We start from the raw sequence: 22,691 nt of genomic DNA on the forward strand, positions 1-22,691 counted from the left end.
TTCTGTGCATTAACATTCTAGAACTCGCATTCTAGAAAGTATACCTTCGCTCAACACTCCACCTCGCCTCAAGAAACTGGACGCTAGCGCCGCGCCTCTACAGAAGTGATCACTGCACTTCATTGACTACTTCTGTCAATTCCTGAGAATGTGTAGCGTCTTCATTAGCCGAGGGAAGGAGCTGTGCTCAACTCGGTGGAGAGGAGGAAGGGGTTCGAGTCCAGGACCGTTCGAGAAGTTCGCTCGAGAAGCAGGGTCGTTCAAGCCCAGGAACCTGCAGCAACGTTCTCCCCACAGTACGTTCTCTCTAGAATCGAACACGTTGAGCGCGGTAGAAACACCGCAACAATGAGGGAATACAACGCAGGAGCGCTTTGTTCTCCATCGCTCTCTCGTTGTCTCGTCTTCCTACTATTTGTGTTGCTTCTCCCGCACTCAACATGTTCAGGTCCCGAATTCACAACTTCTCACGCTAGAATTTTTCTTAAGAGAACATTGCAGCCAATCCTGATGCTGGACATATTATTAGCGAAGGCGGCTAGGCATTGGCGAAACGAACTTACGAAAGAAAATTCTGCTGACCCCACCAACCAAGGCCAACAACGTCAAGTCCGTTTGTTCTCTCTAATCACCTGCAGTGCCGCCCCCCCCCCCCCCTCAACCCAGCACACACACCTCCTTTCGCCCCGCCCCCCTCCCCCTCATTTTCAGAAGTGACGCATAAAATAAACCGGAGCTTGCGCTTGTCCGCAAAGCGACGGTGTCAAAACGGTTACTTTCTGTCGCCGAAAGGATTGCGGCCAGCGAGCGCGAGCAGCGCGTACTCCCGCCGTGCAGAGAAAGAAGGTCGCGCCTAGGGCTCAGCAGGGGGGCGAAGGAGGAGGGGGGGTTTAGAGGGGGGCTCTGCGGCACTTCCGGCGAGCGCACAGGTGTCGGCGTCGTGCGCATGCACGCCCCGCTGTGCGCACTGCGCGCCGCCCAGGCAGACCCCCCCCCCCCTACATCTCTCTCGCCGGCAAACAACGCCCGATGCTCGGGAGAGCATCCTCCGTTGCCACGTGCTTTCTCCTTTTGTGCGGGAACGCGCACAACGAGCGGAGGCATCGGCACACACTCGCGTACGCGTAGAGGACCGGCATAATGTAACGATTCTGTTACAAATTCCTTTGATCTTTGAGCTGCGCGTCAGTGCTCCGAGCCGCGCTTCGCGTCCTTTATCACCATTATCGACTGGTTAATGAGCAGCGTATGATGGAAAAAGGGATTGGAATCGAGCGAAAGAAATGCTTACGTCATACCGGCCCCTGGGCCGGTGTAATTAGGTTGCGCGGCGAATGTCTCCCTGTGCCAAATGGAGTTACCCCATTCGTCACCCCATTCGTTATTTACAATATTACTTAGGTAGAATGTAATAAGCTGTGGGGCAAAAACTGCGTATGTGCGTGTTCGTGTGTGTGAGTTTGGTGGGCGTGTCTTAAGAGACTTTGCATCGTCTAACGTGTACTCGTGCCGTATTCTGAGTAATCACATTGAGGAATACTGCTCCCACTTGTGCGTGTACATAACGTGCCGTACTTGCGGTCCATATAAGGTCCAGAGCGGCTTCTCTCCGGAAGCGACGGGCCGCCCGCGTTGCCTTAGTTCGATAAATGCCCACTAATTGTCACACACGCGAAAACTGTCCACAGCGAATGTGGATCCTACTACGAAAGCACTCCGTTAAAGCTGCTCTCCGGAGCTCTCTCGAGAACGAGTTCGAGGCAGTTATGGGTAGCCCCTGTTCGCCTACTGCCACGCGACCACAGAGGAAGGAAATAAAACTAGCAGGGGGCATTACGTCACGCAGCCAGCCTTTGCAAGGCTACTCTCCGCGAAGCCATCCATGCCTATCGCCTTTTTCTCCGTCACAGAGTCGGCCCAACACGTTACCCTACTCGGCGGACTGGGCCCAGTGCGCTTGGGTCGCGGTAGCGTTTGATGATCGACGTACACTTGTGCGCGTGCCTTGCCAACCGCTTTGTAAACATTTTCTCCCGACACGGTTATTATCGCGTGTTTAGTCGACACTCATGTTTTTAAAGGAGATAGAGACAGAGAGAGACAAAACCAAAGGGAACACCGTTAAGCCGCCACATGGCGTCTTGCTTTTCCTTCTCCTCAGCCATGCATATATATGTAAATGCATATCTGGAATAAAGACTCGCTCAGTGTATCTGCGGTTGGCTACCCTGTACTGGGGAAGGGGAAAAGGGGCACGAAAGATGAGAGACAAGAAGGAAAGAATGAAGGATATAGAACTGTCTATGCGGCCGCTGCCACACACTATGTTAACACACGCTGTGAAGGCGCAAGATAGTCATACACAATGTCGATTTCCCACTGAGACGTACACAACACCACACAGTGCGCACTCACAATTTGTCTCACAATTCGGTGCATATATCTTACGTAACGCAGCAGCTTCTATATAGTGGCTAGCACTGATGTACGTCCGTGTAGGCCAGTGTCCAACAATTTTGCTTCCTGCCATTGGACGGCTTGTCCAGCTATAGTCTAGCGTGAAGGCGATCGCTGCTCACTGCTGCTTGAAACGAGGGCGCTCGCAAAGGAAGGGGCGCTATCATGTCGCTGTACACATAAATGTCACAAAGTGACATTTACGTGTGCAGGCATTGGAAAATGCCACTCCAGGCCATAGGTGGGCTTAGAAAAGGGTGCAGTAACGCCGTGAGACACCGGACGGAATACGGAGCTGTAAATTAGGGCCCAGGTTACGAAGGCGTGCGCTCGTAAATTCGGACGAATTCCACTGATCCAATGTTAGCTATAGGTTTTAACTGCGTTGCGCAATGCTGTCTCGTCGTCCTTTCCTTCCTCCAGCACACAAGACGTTGCTTTTGCTCCCACCAACGAGCAAAACGAGGTGCCATTTTTACTATTTCAGAAATTTCACCAAGGAAGCAAATTGTAGCACGCAGTTATCCCCCCCCCCCCCCTCCACATTGGGGCGTGGCGATAATGAAACAAATCACCTGCGGCAAGAGGCATGGATGTGTTGCGGCGCAATTTCGACGTTGTCGTTGTGGCGATTTCTGGGGTGAGCTTTACGAGCGTCATGAGTCGAAGTCAACAACACAACATTACCAAAAAAAAAAAAAAGAACAAGGAAAAGGAAATCGCTGTTTCACCCAAATTACAAAGCACTGACAGCGATAAACCTCGCTTGTAATCAAAAGACCCGATGCTGACATTGTTCCTCTTCATCTCCACTATTTGTTCAACTAGCGTGCATAACATTACGGGCTCCTGAAGGAAGCAAACCTTAAGCATATACATAGCGCCTCTGTAGTACATACGCTGGTATTGTGACGTGGATTGATAGTAGGAGAGGTAAGGCCCAGGACAGGGTGTCTCAATCGATGCGCTCTCTTCTCACCCTACAGACCAGAACTGCCTTTATCGCCGCCTGGCGGTTACTCTGCGCAGGCATCGTAAGCCGCGTAGCAAACGCTGGCAGCGTGTAGGAAACGACTCTCAATCGTGCGGTCCAAGGACTCTCGGTTAATAAATCGCTTTCGACGGCTAAGGCGTCGCTAAAGCCTACACTATACTCATCCCACTGCCCATCCCCCAGTAGGCACTATTACAGCGACAAAAACGTGTTCGTACTGAACTAGCACTACAACAGGACGCCTACGGCTATGATCGACTGCGAGCATGTCCAAGTTCAGTGAAGATCCAGATGCGAAAGAACGAAAGAACACGGAGGTTAACGATGGTAAGATATATAGTCAAGCTAGTACAACGCATTCAGCAGCAACGCGCACACGCACCCAACACAGAGAGAGATAAAGAGAAAGAAAGGGGAACGACGGAGAACTTGGATGACGGTGAAAGCGCAATTCAGAACAACTGCAACTGCAATACTAACACGTTCGATTGTCTCAGCAGGGGGACTATATACGTGGCTACACAACACGAGAATATTACGCAGGTAGCTCAGGCGCACAGGCCGATACTTTCGCCTCGACGAAGAAGCCCCGATGTTTACGCCGGTACAGAACGTCCACCGCACATGACTATTAAATTTCAATTTCAATTTCCCGACCGTATACGTATACTTCGAAACATCTGCATCCGAGTCGAGACTGCTCTTGCAGCGTTCACGCGTTCTGCACGATGTCAAAAACGATACATCATCGGCAAAAGCCGGATAATGATAACAATAAAAGAAGAAACACTTCCCACGAGCGTAGAGCTCTCCGAATCGTCCCACAGATTCGGTTATCGAAGCTACACCGTCGGTCATACCGTATATAAGTTTACCTGTTCTATGCGCCACGGTGAAACAAGGGCGAAGCCTATATCTGTGGCTGTAGCGGAGGACGCAGGTATGCTTCCAGCTCATCCGCGCCGCTAGCACGAAAGGGGAAGCAATATATTTCCTTTTTTTTTTTTTTTTCCTTGGTGCTGCTTAAAAAAAAAAAATGGGTGGGGGGGATAGAGTCAGCTCGCACGACGGAATCACAAGTGACGCCGACGCGACTGCACGAACCCCGCACCTGCCCCGCGGTTACCGACATTGCATTTCCTGCTTTCCGTCATTGCTGGTTCCGGTGGATGCAGCCAGTGCGCGCGCCTGTATGTACGTGTAGCCCCAGATATATAACCCGTCCGTTCCCTCCCGCCATTGCTCGCAGCACGCCTTCGTGCGCTCCTCTTGTCTTCGTATAGCTTTTTAACATCCGCTCACCCGGACCAAAGCTGCTCACGCCGGCGATGGCAACGCGCAAAAGAGAGAGAGAGAGAAAAGTGAAAGATGTGCACGAAAGTAGAGAACAGTTATATTATAAGCGAAAAACGTACATCCTCTTTCAGAAATGGCCGCACACGTGTCTGCACTTTCGTAGTGTGCTGTATAAAAGATAGGGTAAAGGGGCAACTGAAACCATAGAGTTTCTCACTATAACACCTAGAGGGTAAACTGGCGCCACCGTCTATGCGAGTTTCTTAAAGGGCTGTCGTGCCCTCATGGGAATGACGGGATATGTGTTTGCGAGGCTTGTGTTGGCTGGTGTTGTACGAGGCTTTGTCTAAAACATGGATATGGCTACACAAATAACGCGTTCTTAAAATAAAATCTACATAAAAGGCTTTCATTCACCCATATTACATCTCTCAATAAAGTTTATTCACCTACAATGCAGCATCAAGTGAAGAAAAGCAAGAACAGACGACAAGTTGTTCCAAAGCTAGCGAGAATCTTGTAGTCTGCCCTCCAACTTTAGCGGCCAGCTGATACTTTTTACGTTTCATATAATTGTGCATCCAATAGTATGTCCTCAAAATTAAACAAAATATGTTTTTGTGTAATAATAAAGCTAAAGCTAAAGTTTTTTACGTCCTGTTTTAGCAGGAAATGAATCATTGTGACAAACAGAACGGTGCTAGCCAGGCGCGTCTTCAAGGCGTTCTGGCTCTCCAAGAACGATGCCAATCCGAATCCACAATATACCGGCATTCCCATGCATACCACAGCGCAGCAGCGCCACATTTCCCTCTAGGTTTTATGGTGTGAAACTCTATGACTGAAACACTGCCGCCGAAGTAAGCATATGTATTTAATTCCGAGGTATTGCGTGTTGAAACTACGATCCGATTATGAGGCACGCCGTAGTGGGGGACTTTGACTACCTAGGGTTCTTTAACGTGCGCCCAATGCAATGCACGGTACACGGGCGTTTTTTTAAATGCGAAGCATTTCTTGGCGAACATTTGCTACTTTGACCGTTAAAAAAACACTACTTTGACCGTATCTATCTATCTATCTATCTATCTATCTATCTATCTATCTATCTATCTATCTATCTATCTATCTATCTATCTATCTATCTATCTATCTATCTATCTATCTATCTATCTATCATCCGCCTACGACTTTGTGCTCTCATGGTCGTTTCGTCAACTTGGTAGGTACCAAAATTGGCATTCTATGAAGAGTATATGACGAACATAACTGATATGTCACGAGATGAATATCATGACATGCGTGTCATGTAGGTCATGCTCTCATGGTCGTTTCGTTAACTTGGTAGCCATCAGACATGAATATCATGACATGCGTGTCATGTAGGTCATGACAATGACCCAGCGAAAAAGGTTAACACTCAAAAACTACTCAAATGGGTTAGAACGTGGGCACTAAGTGAAGGAAACACTAAAGGATGATGGTAGAAATCATAGTCATGAGCATGACTCAGCAAAACTGACAATGACTCAGCGAAAAATTAATAACACTCAAAAACCACTGGAGTGGGTTCGGACGTCGGTACTAAGTGAAGGAAACACTAAAGGAAGGTGGTAGAAGTCATAGTCACGAGTATGACTAAGGCTTTCGCCCTAAGGTCTCATAGGTGTAGCTAAAGGGACTCCTGAGGACTCATGACATGAATGTCATGACATGCGTGTCATGTAGGTCATGAAAGAGCCGCCTACGTCTTGGTGCTCTCATGGTCGATTCGTTAACTTGGTAGGCTCCCCGCACACTGCTTGGCAGAACATCGATTCCCACAGGGCGTGGGATTTTTTTTCTTTTTTTTTTTTTCATTCCGCCCCCATCGGAATGCGGCCCGGATCGAATCCGCGGCCTGGTGGTGCTCGGCAGCGCAAAGCCACAGCCAAGCCACAGCCAAAAGCCACAGCCACACAGCTACAGACTAGCTACAGACTACAGAGCTCTACAGACTAGCTACAGACTGGGGGGGGGGGGGGGGGGGGGATTGATAGTGGAGGGAATCTATAGGGCAAACTTCCCCGTTTTGAATTTCGCGCCGGTATCCCATGTCACGTCACGCGTTTCAAGGTATCTTCTCGTATTACGGCTTTTCAGACGCGTGCAAAGTTCCTTCGGTTTGCTAGTTGTATGCTATTCGGTTGTCTCTGAATGCAATGCAGTCGTTGTTTGCTGACAAACGTTGAACTAGATCAGAGTAGACAGACGCCGCCGAAATTCATGACGTCAGGCCGAGATGCTACCGGGACTACGCGGGGCCATCGCCGCACGTTTTTCGCTTTGGCGTCTTTATTATTATTATTATTATTATTATTATTATTATTATTATTATTATTATTATTATTATTATTATTATTATTATTATTTAACTCAAAAAGTTTCATTTTACGGAAAGAGTGCCCGCTTTGCTGTTGCAGAAGCGTAATTGACAGTGCAGTTGAACTTACTAAAATTCATCCGAGTGTCCCACTTACTCCAGAAATTACCATTAAATTCTTAGGTTTGTAAGTGCCAAAACCACGATGATCATTTATTCGCATCCCCTTCGAAATTGGGCGGTGACAGACATTCACCTATAGCCTGCATGAGCTAATCAGGTGTGCTGGGCACGCATATCAGTCTAAAATATTGCCTACACCTTTTTAATCTTTTCTCTCTTCTTTAAAACCTCTATATCCGCCTTGCACAGTTATCTGTGCCTTTAACGGATCCCGTCCTATCGACCTCTTCCCAGCATTTCTCTTTTTTCATTTTTTTTTTCACCAATAATCTAAACGTCTCTTGCTTACCTTGATTGCTGACCGGTTAAATATACTTCCGTCCGCTTCGCCACGATCTGATTAGGAGGCGCGCCGTATTGTGAGGGCAGACTCCGGATTAATTTTGACCACCTGGGGTTGTTTAACGTGCAGCTAAATTTAACTACACGAGCATTTTTTCGCATCCTGCCCCCGTCGAAATGCGGTCGCCTCCGTCGGGATTCGATCCCGCGGCTCCTCCCACTTTCTTCAGATTTGCGCAGCGCTTGTGCGACAGGCGCAAAAAGGGAAGCGGAGAACGAGAGAGGAAAATAAACGAAAAAAAAGAAATTGAACGCGTTCGGTACGTTTCCCCTTTCTTTGTTTTTTTTTTTCTTTTTTTCTTTTTTTCGCGCCGCGGACACAATTGACGACACCGAGAAGGAAGACCCGAGCCTCGCATCCGTTCCGTAAAGGTCACGCACACGCGCAAGCTGCGCCGTTCGTCACTAACGCCGAAGCACGGAAGGGTGCTGTTAAGAAATGCGAACAGCAGCAGCAAGGGCTGGGCCCGCGCGCATAATACATCAGCGAGCCGTCCAATCGGCGCTCGGCAACGAGACGAAGGCGACGACAATCGTCACCAACATCGTCGTCTCCGCTCAAATTATATTCCTTCCTATAAAAAATAAAAGGGTCGGGGTGGGGGGAGACGAAGTTACATGCAGAACTACGAGCCTCTTATTCGAAAGACGCCCCAAGATGCCCAGCCGTTGTTTTGTTTACCTCACTGGCGACCCATACACACACACACACGCACGCACACCACATCACGAAGCAGCGAGGCAGCCTAACTCGTGTCATTCGCTCGGTGTTCTTCGTTGACCTTCGTCATTCGCGGTCCTGAGCGTTATTTCGCTGACCTCTGCGCCTATACAACCTGGCGCCTGAAGTCCTTCTTCGTTTTTTTTGTCTCCTGCTCTGACGTAAGTGCGCTCGATACCACGGCGACGTTAAAGGCAGGACCATGAGATACGGCGAGCGTTCTTGTGCGGAAGGAAATATCGAAAAAAAAAAAAAAAAACGGTAAGGGCTACGAGAGGCGACATTGATGACAGGTTGAACGTGCAGGCCCATCTGGCGGAGAACGTCGATACGACCGACGGGACTCGAGGTAGCTGCGATAAAATGGGAAGGGCAGCCCTCAAACCAACAATAGGAGCAGCCGATAACGAGACGGATACACTATACTGCTCGGTTCCGCGTCTTCGTTCGTTCTTTCTTTATTGCTTTCTTTCTTTCTTTCTTTCTTTCTGCGCGCACGTCAAAACTATCGAGAGTTCTTGTATCGACGGGCCTCAGAGCGTGACGTCGCTAATAGGCGGTGGCGACGGCGGTGCCGGCATGTATACGAAAAAGTATAGGGCTGCTGCCCATCGAACACCGTGCGCGCATGCAGTCGAACTCGCATATATCGAACCCGCATATAACGAATTATTGCGTATAACGAACAGCAGTAAAATCCCCTTGAAAATTTTCGTATATCGTTTTTATTTTATATATCGAATTACCTACATATCAAACTTTTTTTTGCGATCCCCTTCAGATTCTATATATCCGGGTTCGACTGTATACGAGCTTGTAGGCGGAATTGCAATTACGAAAATTGTCTATATGATGGACACACGGTATTATTTATACTCGGAGAAAACGGGTGGGGGGGGGGGGGGGGAGAGGCAGGCAGGCTTTCACGCGTCTTTCGCCAAACATCATAGATCAATACGGAAGATAGCGATGACGGAGGACATGACCGAATGTTATATATATATATATATATATATATATATATATATATATATATATATATATATGAAATCTTGCGAGTATACGCTTCCCCGCACAACCTGCCTGGCGTGTCCAAGATGGCGGGCATCGGGCTATGAACGAAGCAGCAGACTTCAGCGATTCCTAAGGCTCTGAACTAATTTACGGCAACGGTAGCATTCGCCTCCTGTGAACAGCACTTCCTTATTTTCCTTTGCGCACACCCAATTGCGGGGTACTGGAGCCGAACTGACAAACGTTTGTAATCGTAAGAACTTTCACTGATATGGTCGGCGGAGTTTGCTAATGATATGTTGGCTGTCCCTATTGGACTGTTCTTGTTCTTACGAACTTTACTATAGCGTAAGAAGGTATTGTGAATACGGGTACTGGAGAAGAAGCCAGCGGTTGGTTGTGGGGAAGGGTGCGGTCGTGTGAGAACGTAACTTAAGTTTGATTTTGGAAAGAAAAAGAATAAGTTACATCTTAGACGACAGCTATAAAGGATATGATATTACTGAATGAAAAGTGCGGATTATACAAATAGGTTGTGACTTTACCTTCTCTACGGTGTACGGAACTTCCTCTCCCTGTGACATATAGTGGTGCGTGTTGTGGAGTTCGAAATGCATACGCGGACAAGTTTGAGCACTCCGAGACTCCTGATGTCTAAATTTAGGCTATATTTACCTAGTTTAAATCTCTACAGCTATGGAACCTTTCTTTTGTTCGCAACTGCTTGGGCAAAGGAATATGCTTTATTTTTTCTTTGTTCAAGGCGGCTCAACATCTTGCTCTTTCAATAGGCTTAGTTCGGGAAATCTTACCGCATCACGATCATTTTGTTTGATTTACTGTGTTTTATCGTAAGCTTGGCCTTGTGGCCGGTGCAGCAAGTTACGATAATTTGTGTATAAAACGGTCATACTTTCTTTTTCCATCAGTCAGTATATATATAGACAACGTTTTCAAGCACATACCCGGCCGACGTTTCGGCAGCGTGGCATTTTAGATGACGTTCAACAATCAAGTTTCCTTACACCCTTTCTTAAATTGTTTGCGTATATCAATGCTTGAGCCGCCAGAGATGCGGAAGTTGCTGTGTTAAAGGCGCGTCTTGCTTTTCCCGATGCAGGAGAGTCGTATTTAAAGCTTCGCTTGAGGATTAATAAACTCGGACGCCAGGAATTCTATACACTATAATTGATGGAGCAAAGAGGCGCACTGCCACCGACAATATTTGAGCAATTTCTTTCCTTGGTTACGTGGCGTTATCGTTGCTGGCACTGTCGCCGTCGTGGCGTTCTGTGTTGTTTTCCACCAACAACCTGAATTTGCTTGTTCGGCCCACCGCTATTAGAGTCGCTGTGGAGTGATAATAAACCTTGCAGCAATCCGCCAGCGCTGTTGATGCGCGATAGCGCAAAGCATGGGTTTGAACCGTTGTAGAGATGGCAGTTGTGAATAAGTTTTCTTTTCCTGTCACGAAGCTGGTGGTTGACGAGGTGGCCTGATCGACGAAAATATCGCCGTGTCGTCGACTACGACATCGTCAGCGTAACGGACAAGGCAAAGCCAATTTAGATCACTTAGCGGCTGGTCGCAGTGAGAGAACGCGCTACTGCGTGGACCGGCGCCAGCATGACCACCGACCTCCATCCTCGTTCCGTGTGCAAAGCTTCCGGAACGCGAGGCTGTCAGCATCGGCAGTGCTGCAAGTAAGGGGTCGGTCACCTTGTCTATATAGGCAAACTAAATGTGTGGCAAGGCATGTTTACGGAATTTCACAATGTCCTCTATTGAGACTCGCGCTATGCAGGTTTTTGTGCGACTTATCACCGAAGCCATGGCCTCGTGATACACAGTAACCGCATACACGTCCACAACAGGTTGCGCGCTCGAACCCCGCTGCCGTCGCGGGCACCCCCCGGCATATTTCAAGGCGACACAACCGTGTCCCAGATTTGCGCTTTATTACCAGCGCTCGAGAAAGGACCGTGACCGCGCTCCTCAAGCTCCCTGTGAGCACGCACTGACGTCACTACCGCGTAACGGCTCAAGTGTCCGCCTTCATCGAGTCAGCAACGCCGAGCGCAGCTGGGGCGAGCCTACATATCTCTTAAAAAGTCAACTGGAGCGAAATCTCACTCGAGCCTACTTGAAAAAAAAAAAAAAAAAAAAAAAAAAAAAAAAACGGGTAGCGAATCTCTCCGAAGTAATTGCGGCAAGGCCGTAACGCCAGCAACCACGTTCACACTGCCCACTAGCAGACGACAGGCACCCCTAGCGGTGAGTACCGCGAAGACGGCGATATGACGTCATCCCAGGATCGCAAGCTGCGCGCTCGGAGCTCGCGATCCTTGGTATTCTTGTGCCTTTAGAGATATGCGAAAAGGACGTCAAGGTGCAGCCGCACGCACCATACACTATGCGTGTGAAGCATCGAGCAGCAAGTCGTACTAACAGCAGTATGGGGAAGAGCTTCCAAAGTATTCCGTCAGGTTCGGAGAGGCTCCAAAAGTCGGCCAAGCGACCATATCGTTCAGATGCAAAGCGCGTCGCATTGGACTCCGCGTCGTACCATGCCGCGGTGTGTTATGCGCATCCACCTTCTCCTCCTCTGTTCTACGCGCATTGACAACTCCCCAGCCAATTTCGTTCTGTGCGTTCGTTTCTGGTGCAGTTCTCAACTCCTGAATATCCTCTTCGGGTAGAGGTGGTTCTGGAGCTGCATGGGGAATGGGTGTTCATATCTACGCTTCCATCGTGATGAGTTAATTTTGTTATCGCCGCAGAAACGTCCTGGTCTTCTCTATTATCTTAGTATACGCGTCAATCTCCCTTATTCCTGTTGTTTCGTGCGCTGCAAGTTTGTCGTCGATGAACCGCTTCGTGTGATCAAACCAACTAGCCCGACAGTTCACTGTCGTCTGCAAGGTGTCAAACGAAGCTTGTAGGACGCGTGCTAGCGCTTTTTTTTTTTCTTCCGAGCAATCAACTGACGTCGCAATCAAGGCTGCAGCCTGATAACCACTGAAATAGGCGCTGCAAATTTTAACGCGCGTCGATTGAATTCCGTGCTGGAACCGCACTTCTGTATACCAGGTGTTCACTCGAGGCGGTAAAAAAAAAATAAAAAAAATAAAAAAATAGCACATATCGAGGCGAAGTAGACTGGCGACCAAGACACTAAAATTAAGCTTCACAGGGCGCTTAATTCTCTGCTGAAATTTCACCGGAAAGGTGGACATGCAGGGAGCGCCTGTGTGACTAAGGCGAATAAGTAAAGAAATAGGAAAAAGAACGCGAGGAAATGGCAGAACAAAGGCCACCCTGCCGTCCACGTTCCTTACAACGGTCGCGGTTTTGATCGAGAGGCGATGTTTCGAAAGAGCTCAGTCCGTTCTGTTCAAACCGCGACTGCACGAGGCACATAATGGCATGCAAGGCGGTTGCACAGACAAGCCCTACGCAACCACTACGCGTACGAGGGGCATAAAATCCATTGTCATGTACTGGTCAGGGCGTATTTAATCAGAGGCAGCACGTGGCCGCATCACCCAGACAATGTCTACAAGTGCTTATATACCGCTCGTATAAGTGCGTGCGGCCGACGTACGTACGTCAGTGGAAGGCACAAGTGCGTAAGTCTATAGGGGTCAAGCAACCGCGTGACGGTAACACCAGAGAATGGTTCACAGTGCAACCCCTGCTGAACAAAGCTGGCAAAGCTGAACCTTCGCAAATAGGAAGAAAGAAACTTGCATGCACTATAGATTCAAATTCGGCATGAGAAGCATTTTACGTAATGCGAGAAATAATTATATTCACGGATCATCGAAGATGATTGTCGGAGTATAAGCGAATATATATATCTCTCAGAATAGGCTGAGTTATTTGTGCGAAAGTCCTTGGCGCAAGATTTCTTGTTTCTAGGTTGTTTCCAGGCGGTCGTATACAGAGGCCTCTCGTTCCGCTTTTCCAACTTCTGGGGCTGGGTTCACTAAGCTTTTTTTTTTTGTTCGTTTTTTTTTTTGCCATTGTCCAGACACCTTCCCTAATGATATGCACAGTATCAGGATTGGCTGGAATTTGTTCGTACGAACACACGGCGTTAAAACGTTTTTGTTCATTACGGTCCTTGTTCATTTTCTGACAGTCATCGCAGCAGCACCTTGGGCCGACGCTTGCCGACCCACAAAGTTTGCCAATCTTTGCCGCGACGCCTACGCCTTTCCTTCTCTTCCGGTTTACTTACTACTCTGTGCGCAGGCTCCGCCTCCGTGGGAAAGAGCCAATGAAAGCTACTCGCGTTAAGTAACAACGAAAAGAGCGAGTGCCCCCTTCAAGTGTGCTCATATTCTCAGTTATCTATACTCAAATTCCGGCCTTTGATGTCCCAAACCATATCGCGGGCTGCCGTTGTAAGGTACGGCATCTCATGTATGTAATTTCGATCGCATGAGGTTCCTTAAACGTGCAATCAAAGCCAGATACACGAGCGTTACTGCATTCCACACCCCGTCGGAATGGCGCCGCTACAGTCGGGAATCGAACCCAGCAGCAAAGCACCATAGGCACCGAGCCACCGCGGCGGGACCTTATACTCTAAGCGGACATGCGACAAGCGAGTTGAATCGGCTAGACTACCCGGGCGAGTTGAATCCAGATACTGCGGCGGGGAAGAGGAGCTCGGACCCTTAGTGAGCACTCCCGATATGGGCGCGAACATAGCACAGCTCGTGTATGTATACGCGAGGTCGAAGTCACGTTTTTTCTTTCTTTCTTTTTTTTTCGGGCTTGACACCGTTCGGTTGCACCCTCGCAAAAAGCTAGTGCTTGCCTCAGTTTCCTATACACTTCAGGCGCTATCTCCACAATTTTGCACGCCGAGATATTGCATCAAAAGCGAAAGCAAAATGAAAATGACGTTTAAAATCTCTCGCAATCAGCATGAAACGCTTCTGATTGATCCTGTTCTTAGTTGCCTGCGCTGAGTTCGAGTAATATAATATGTAAGATGTTTTAGTGAAGCTAACTGGAAGGTGAACGTCTGGGTGTCTTCCTCTCGGTATCAGTTGGACATCACGTCGTGGGTTTACTACTTTCATTGTGTCTCTTCTCTTACAGTTCAAGTGGCCGGATGAGTGATTTCCAACCTTTCCCAATCTCCGAAGGGAACACAAATGCCGACGCTAAGAGAGAAGGCCACTGTTATGATGGAGTAACGACGACTCTGTCCATTTCTTCACTCTCGCACGTGCAGGTTCTTCGCGAATATGTGCCTCATAAAACGGCATGCTCGTGACAGACAAGAACATTGATCAAGTGACAGCTGCAAGATTCCTACGACCAGAGAAGAAACCCTGGAAATGTTTACATCACGTTTCTTTCGAGTGCTTATTGTTCCTGAACAGCACCCAAAACCGTTACCACGAGCGCCGACCCGAGTCATTTAATAAGGTGTCCTTACCAATCATTGTGCAAATGTACCTGAAGGTGTTGAGAGAGAGAGAGAGAGAAAAGGAAGAAAACGCTGTCGTCAAAGAGGTTCATTGAAATGCGGCCCATACCCAACGACCCAAGTTGGCCCAAAGGTTAGTTTCGTACGCTGTTCTCTCGAAGCACGGCAGCCCAGAGCTCTACACCCCTTAGACCACGAGCTACCCGGTGATCCACATGGGTGGGAGAACGGTTAGATCCGGACATACATACATACATACATACATACATACATACATACATACATACATACATACATACATACATACATACATACATACATACATACATACATACATACATACATACATACATAGATAGATAGATAGATAGATAGATAGATAGATAGATAGATAGATAGATAGATAGATAGATAGATAGATAGATAGATAGATAGATACCAGAAAGAGCGTGAAGTATGTTGAGAATGGTAATCACATTAAGACGGCCTCTTTCAGTTTTCAGCAGCAAGGTGCCTTTTGGAGAAGTTCTTGAGCATACGATAGGAAAGCACATTGTTGGGCCCCCAAGTATCGGGTGACCATACTAGAAAATGAGCGCCAGATGACATACACGTGGTAACACCGGCCCAACAATTAAGATTTCTCCATGAAAGAGCACGACATGTCTATGAAAATATATAATTTGTTGCAACTGCAGCTGTTGTTTGAAGACGCCGCTAGAATTGCAGTTTTCTTTTTGCCCACTGAACAATTTACGTTAAATACGTAAAACGATAGATGGACGAGCACGGCTCAAGAAAGTGAGAGAGAATTATTTTGGAGGAAGTGGTCGGCCTGAGCCAGCGTGCTCTGGCCTGCACTTGCATGAGGGGTGATGATGGCATAGAAGAGGGATGCAATCGCGCAGGGAAATGCGATCCTCAAAACTAACCACATCATTAGTCTTTGTAAATGAAGCAGGCTTTAGTATAACTCTGTTCTCAGCAAGAGCAATTGAAAATCTTGCAGCTTCGAGTCACAGTCTTAAGGAATTACAGCAGGTCGCCTTCGGCTCAGCAGGCGATTGGCATTGCACGGCAAGGCAATTGCCTTCGCGAATTTCCGTATCATGAATGCCTTCGCATGTATGTAGAGCTGCCTCTGTGATGATAGCATATAGACGCACCTGCCTTGAAAGGTACATCTCGTTAAAGCATGGTACCTACTACTGATGATACTACGTTATTTCTTTCGTCTAAAAATCCAAATGATTTTAGTCTCAAGGGCTAATATCGTACTGGAGAAATTATATAAGTGGTCAGTAGAAAATGGCCTATGTATTAATTCCTCAAAAACTAAAGGAGTGCTATTTCGGGCTAAAAATATTGCAGGGCACTTTGCAAGAAGACCTGAGGATTAATTTCTCTACGATTGAAATCGCCGAATCTATAGAATCTCTAGGTGTACACTTTGACCAACACATGACCTGGAATAATCATACAGATTTCGTTGCAGGCAAACTGTCCCAAATTGCTGGTCTGATCTACCTCACTGAACTTTCTCCCCCGTTCCGTTAAACAGTTGATATATAATTCCTTATTCATGAGCCACTTAAACTACTGTTGCCTTGTATGGGGTACGACTTCTGCAACTAACATTGAGTTGTACGTACTACAAAAGAAAGCAGTTCGTGCTATATGTAACAAGCCGTACGACTTCCCATCTGCCTCCTTACTTCAAGAGCTTAGAACTTTGAAAATAACAAATCTTATGGAGTACCGTCTGGCAATAGCCTATAAAAAGAAACACAAAAGCAATATAAGCCTTATACAGTCAATAGCCCAACTCAACAAGCGTAAAGCAACCTACACAACCAGATTTCCAGAATACTCGTACACACCTCACTCACGTACCAATTACGGCAAGCAAATGTTCAAGACTGCCTAGGCTACTGAATGAACTGTTGAGTAATGAAATTGGTGTGCGCTGAGCATGGTACAAGAATTACAAGAGACCGGCGCGAAATTACAATTACGACGTGGAAGGGCTGCCATTTGAGATATCATGCGAACACTCACGAGGATAGGAAGCAGATATGTAAAGCAGCGAGTACCCAGCCAAAGTCTTCTATGCAAGATATACCACCTATCGCATCTAGAACAATTATAGCGTACATTATAACCTGCGGTGATGGCGTAGAGGCTTTGGTGCTGCGCCGCTAAGGGCGCGGGGTGGAATCCCGGCCGCATTTCGATGAGGGCGAAGTGCAAAAACGCCCATGTACCGTGCGTTGGGTACACATTATAAAACCCCACGTGGTCAAAATTAATCCGTGGTCCCCCACTACGGCGTGCCTCACAATCAGATCGTAGTTGTAACACGCAATAACCCAGAATTTCATTTTTAATATGCTAAGGACACATGCGTACGGAGATGTGTTATACGAAATCACGGTTATCATCACGACCGCAAGCAAATTGACTACTAAGGATATGGGACCTGCCACAGTGTTTGACAGTGCCACCAGCTGATTGCACAAGTCGCAAAGTATCTGCGTGCAGATTGGCATCGCCCTAATTGCAACAGCGTAGCAGCGGGGTGTTTATGTGCCCGTGTGCACCAGTGGAATATAGCACATCAACTTTCAGGCCAAAAAAGATAAGGTGCTCAGCCAAATAGATGCAAAATCTACCCTCGTGCTAAGGTTTCGTTACATCGTAGCTGCTTCTCAGGCACAACCCGACAGTTGCGCATAAATTATCCCGAACATTCATAGCAGCCGGCTGCTGAAAGCGAAGGCAATTAATGTTTTCCTCGCAAGCTTTACAGGCCACGATAAAGGTACAGGGTAGGTCAACGTATCCACGAAGACCTGCACGCTGCCGCCACAGCTGATGTCAACTGCTGTCAAGCTACAAGCAGATGTCATTCCAAGCGAACGCAATTACCAGGCAACGAGTTCAGCAGCTGACGTCATAAACCCTTGCTCGTCGAGGAACAGCCTGCTATAAGCGCCGACTTTCCCAGTACACCGGATGCGCCGTCTACTACACGGAGCGCGTTGAGGTTTGAGGAGGAACAAAAGAAACGACGACAACTCGTAGAGAGACCAGATGAAACTCATCTGAGAATCGGCAAACAGCTGCTATCATAAAGTCTACGAGGCGTGCTTCCGACCCGGACGTAAGTCGAGCAGATATACCCGCCACATCCAAGGCAAACACGCGAGCGGCCCGCTAGATCGTTGGCACGGACGGCCGTATGATAGCGACGGCCGAGTTGCAGGCGCCGCCGACGTCCGAGCAGGATCAAACACAGCCCCCTCAACCAGGGTCACCGAGTGGGGAGAAACGATTCGGTATCACGATCTCACACCACAAGCAACGCGAAGGTGTCGCCGGCTCGATCGGTCGTGAAACCTTCGTTTCTGTCTAGACTATACGGGCGGCTTAGACAACGTGGGTATAAAAAGCGCCTCGCCGGCGGCTGGCAAAGATTACGTCGATTATCTGACACTTGACGTCCCGACGCCCCGCAACGTTTAATGGCCGGTCGGCCAAGACGACTGCAATCGTTTCTGTACATGCATTTTTTTATTCTGGTTAAGCTTGTCGCGGACGAAATGTGTGACCCGAGCCGGAAATAGGCGATGCCACGACGAGATAGGCAGAGTGCCTTTACGCTTCTTAGAGAAATCACCACCGCTTCCGGTCAAGACTTGCATGCGTGGACGAGTTCCCCCCCGTCGCCGAGAGACGGCCGTGATCGCGCGGGGCGCATCATCACGGCACAATAATTTTCTCGGGAAACAGGGGGAGGGGTGCGCCGCCTCGGCGTCCCATGAGTCACGCCGACCGCGTAGCGTCGTACGAGCACGTCCATACCGCTTCCCAACACCGCTCGACCGCACACCACCGAACCACGTTACGCAACGGCGTCGCACTCGCGTACTAGAACAGCACCAACATGCGGGGCGAACACAATACAACGCTCGATACAAAAAGAGCTGCCAGCTAAAGCTTTACTGCAGGCAGCAGCAGACGCCACCTATCGCAGCGTCCACTAAAAAACGGATGCTGTTGACGAGCGGGCTGAGCGAGGCACGAACGACGCCGCGCGGAGTCGGAGCCGGGAGGGACGGGTTTCCGGCGCCGCTATTACATAACCGCCGCAGAGAAAACACACACACACACACAGGCTCGGCGGCGGCTCGGCGCGCCGCGCCGCCCAGGGCGAAAGCAGCTGACGGCGCGCTCCAACAGAACGAGGTTTCAAAGGCACACAGAATGAGAAACTCCGGAGCTTGAGACGCAGCGTCTCTCCCCAGGCACGCGCAATGCAGCGACGACGTCAACATCTGAAACTCACCCCGTTGTTTACGCGTCGCCGAGACGCGTCGAAGTCGTGCCGAGGAGGAGAGCTCGGGTTTTTAATCCATGCGGTGGCGACTGCGATGACGCTTCGTCGACGAACCCCGCGGTTGTTGGCGTCGTCGTTGTCGTTTGTTGATTCCTCTTGTCGCCGGCGTCGCTGGACATAGGAAGAGGCACGTCACAAACTCGCGCGGGATGGACACGCACGGTTTGTCGGAGTTGGCCCGCCGCCGCCGGCAGCAGCGATCGTCATTCCGCGGGCGTTGTTGTTTCGCAGGCAAGCCCAGCACCGCGGCGCTCGCACACACACTCGGTGCCCCTCGCGTTCGGCCCAAACTCTCTCTCTTCCTCTCAATGCACCGGGGAGGTTGGGCCCGCGGAGTTGCAGGGAAGGGCACGCGCTGGGGGCAAGGGAAGCCACGCAGAGAAGCAGACCGCTAGCAGCAGCGGCAACCGAAGAGTCGCTCGCGCGCACTTTCACCGCAAGGTGGCTTCGGATAGGGAGTGATCGGTGCGGCCGGAAGTCGGAGGGTGGCGCTGCGAGCGCTGTTTCCGCCACTTTTTTTTCTTCGTTTTTGCTGTTTCCTCTCTCGGTTCGCCTTCTTCTTTCCGCGGAGGAAGTGAGGCTAGCGCAGGCAGAGAGAGAGAGGTGTGTGTGTGGAAGCGGAGAGTGCAGTTGCGAGGTAAAAGGAGTGAACGACAAATGCACAAAACAAAGAACAAAAGCGCACGCGCTCTAGCTAGCGGGAGGAAACTATTTCGCTCGACGCGGCGCGCGGGAGGCTGTCGCTGAAACGGAGCGGATGTGAATGCCTCCCGGTTGACGTCGTCGCCAACTGGGACGATTCGGCGTTACGTGAAGTTCTTCTTTTTCTTTTTTTTTCTGCACCTGGCGTATTAACGCGCTCTTGTAACGACGCCGGGAGTCGGACGTATTATTTCCCCAGCGAACGATTAATTCAGTACTGCCATAATTTTTTTTAAGCGTGTCGCTAGAGTGAGACAAAAAAGTCGCTAAATTCTCGCTATATTTTGCTGCAATGTCGCTAAAGCTTTCGATTAAATTTTCGGCAACGTACGCTTAAAATATATATACTCATATTCCCTAAATGAATACTAACACGTAACTTGTCACAACAGTAGTAAAGCGATAGTACATTTCACTACCTGCTGAAGCTAGCACATAGCACTAACTCAGTACTACCTGCATGTTAGCAATTGTTTGTCGTGATAATCACTACCTCGGTGGTGCAGTTGCTCACGCAACTGATATATAATTACCAACGTACTGTGGAGCCTATTCGATTGATAAGTGCAACTTGCATGGTCACAGTAGGTCAAAAGCATAACAAGACAAAATATTACTCATAAAAGAAGAGCCCCATCCCTCACCATATATTAAACGTCAATTATTGTTATACAGAATGCTTTCCAAGGACCTTGTGGCACAATGACTCCTGGTAACAATGTATACATAACTACTACTTCTGTGTCTTCTTCGAGTAAAGCTACAAAACGCAACCAAAGACGTCAAACTAATGGCACAAAAAACTTTTATTCGACCTGTTCTAGAATATGCTGCTGTAGTTTGGGGTCCCCATCAAAAAGGTCTAAACGCTAAACTAGAAACAATTCAAAGACTCGCAATCCGATTTATATGTTTATGTTAAAAAAAAAAACAGACTCGGTTACCGAAATGCTTAGTTCATGAGATTTAGAATTATTAGAAATTAGGCGACAGAGGAACAGCGTGAAATTATTATTTCAGATTCTCCAGGGTCATGTAAAGATTGTTAAAAACAGGTACACATACGAGCACCTGGTAGACTTAGCAAGACCATCCGACCTTATGCCACCCGCACAAACGTCTTTCGTTATTCGTTTTTTTTTTCTCCTGGTGTCATCGAAAAATGGAATGGACTACCTGCACATATTGCTGAATGCACTGATGTAAAAGCGTTTGAAACATTTCTTGATAGTTTTGTTCCTTGAAATTCAATGTTTTCTTGATGTTCTGCGTTCCTTGTCAATCATTCCATGCCAGTTGTTCAGTGATTTTGATATTTTCGATGATGTTTTGTTGAAGTTTGATGATACTTCAAAGTTCCTTCCATATCAGTTTTGTATTGGTGATGTATTCCCTCCCTGTGATAACCCTCCAATGAGGGTTAAGAGGGTATTTAAATAAATAAATAAAATAAACGTCGTCAAGTAACGATAAACAAGAACACATGTAGTATGTGTAACGTTGCGTATGAAAGACATTAACAGAGGCAAGGAACGAAGATACACACACAGCGTAAACTGTCATATACTGTCGCAAACCGTCACAACACTTTTTCATGCATTGCCGTACATCAATACGCATGCCCCGAGAAAAGTCATTCGACACGTGTGCAGCCATCCAAAAATGCTATTTGGTTTTTGACAATGCAATCGATGCTACACTGATGCACCTGTGTTCCAAATTTGACATAGTGTGTGGTTCTATTATCAAACGCGTCAATTAATGTCTGTCCAGCAATAGTTTCCAACCCATCGAGCAATAGTTTCCATCCGTACTAATTGAAATGAATGGCTATCCATCCAAATGTCTTGCTTTTTACATTGTTAGCGTGCTTGCGTAGCCTGTGTACGCAACGACCTGGCGGTCCCACGTAGAAACGGTCACATGTCAAAGGTATACGGTACACTATGCCTTAATTACACTCAATAAACTTGGTGCGGTGTTTCTTACTGCGCAATTTCTTTTCCCTGCCCTGTTTGGGTTCGTCATTTTGCACAGCTTCATGAGTTTGTCGGGTACAGACAACAGAACCCTTACGTCAACACGTTGGGCAATCTTCTTCAAGTTGCGTGATATGCTATGAATAGAAGGCGTTGCGCCGCTGAGCACGAGGCCGCGGGATCGAATCCCGGCCGCGGCGGCCGCATTTCGATGGAGGCGAAATGCAAAAACGCCCGTGTGCTTGCGTTGTAGTGCACGTTAAAGAACCCCAGGTGGTCAAAATTAACCCGGAGCCCTCCACTACGGCGTGCCTCATAATCAGAACTGGTTGTGGCACGTAAAACCCCAGAAAGAAGTATTACAGAACAGATATTAATAAAAGACACAGTAAAGAAGACAGGCCAGATTGGTCGGGGTTTAGTGACTAAGAAATTGCTTCGAACAAGCCATTACATCCACAACACATTTACCGCCACCACGTGTGTCGATGCGATTGTGTCTAGGGGATATTCTGTCCAAATAAATTTTAGTGACTAGTGTAAGCTTGCTCATGGCTAGGTGAATTAAGTAGAATTTTGTTGAGTGCCTGCATGTTTACGATCATTTTCCGAAGCATGTGATGACTGTCAGGATCTCGCATAACTGCATTTGTTTCTTTGCCAACTGTACCAAACTGTACCCCCCCCCCCCCCCCCCTCGCGCCTACAGTGTCATTACCGGAGTTCTGTTACCCACATAATTTGAGGATTCTTTTGCGCTGCCTCTACCTTTTCACTTTTGTTGTGGCTAAAA

At 48.1% G+C, this 22,691-nt stretch overlaps 1 protein-coding gene across 1 annotated transcript in view; it reads right to left on the reverse strand.

Moving 5' to 3' along the window:
* LOC119450661 (ets DNA-binding protein pokkuri-like) overlaps nt 1–19,625 on the reverse strand; it is a 145,680-nt gene extending 126,055 nt beyond the window's left edge. The window contains exon 1 of the mRNA XM_049666126.1: nt 19,167–19,625. The gene's annotated coding sequence lies outside the window, so the exon portion shown is untranslated. The remainder of the gene's footprint in view (nt 1–19,166) is intronic.
* Between the last annotated feature and the right edge of the window lie 3,066 nt (nt 19,626–22,691).

The sequence above is a fragment of the Dermacentor silvarum genome, chromosome 4 (genome assembly GCF_013339745.2).
Source record: "Dermacentor silvarum isolate Dsil-2018 chromosome 4, BIME_Dsil_1.4, whole genome shotgun sequence".
Lineage (NCBI taxonomy): Eukaryota > Metazoa > Arthropoda > Arachnida > Ixodida > Ixodidae > Dermacentor > Dermacentor silvarum.